Raw genomic sequence first — 717 nt, forward strand, 5'->3', positions numbered from 1 at the left:
GAGGTAACGGGCGCGGATTCGGGGGGTTACGCGGGTCAGCGGAGCCGTGCTCCCACCCCCGCCGAAGGTCCCCGCTCGATCACGGCCCCCGTTTTTTTTTTTTTTTTAAAAGAAAGCCATACTCACAGAGAAACCGTCCGACATTTTTCCTGAAACAAAAAGACAAAGGACGCTTAAGTCATTTTGAACATGAGCCATCCGAAAAATAGAGATTTTTCGAGAAGAGTTACAGGTCACAGCGGCAACAGGCTGGGAATCGGTAATCCCCCGTCGCGTACCTGCCAGGCAGAGCCGACAGCTCCGGTACCGCAGAACAAACCCTCGTCTGAGACCTGCGGGAGAAATCGAGGGTCACCACCGTGAGCAGCCTGAACGGCTCCGGGCCGGGGGGGGGGGGAATCCCAGCCCAAACCCCTCCGGATGAAATTGGCCACGGCGGGGTTGAAGTTAATGTGACGCCGTCGTCGACCTTACGAGGCTGCTGGTGTCAAGCAGAGAGGGGGACGCCGGGCGGCGGGGACCTGGTGCTGCTCTGCCCCGAGAGCCCTCGGCTCCCTCCAGCCCCTCGACGGGTTTTCCCCGGGTTTTAGCTCTCTGCTCACAGGGAAGCACCGCGCAGCATCGCAAACCACACGGGCGCCCTCGTCCTCCGAGAACCACGGGATCCGTGTGGACCTCTGCGTTCGACCTACCAAAAAAAATGCCCGTGCCGGGTCT

This window comes from Pygoscelis adeliae, unplaced genomic scaffold (assembly GCF_000699105.1).
Source record: "Pygoscelis adeliae isolate BGI_AS28 unplaced genomic scaffold, ASM69910v1 Scaffold314, whole genome shotgun sequence".
Taxonomy (NCBI): domain Eukaryota; kingdom Metazoa; phylum Chordata; class Aves; order Sphenisciformes; family Spheniscidae; genus Pygoscelis; species Pygoscelis adeliae.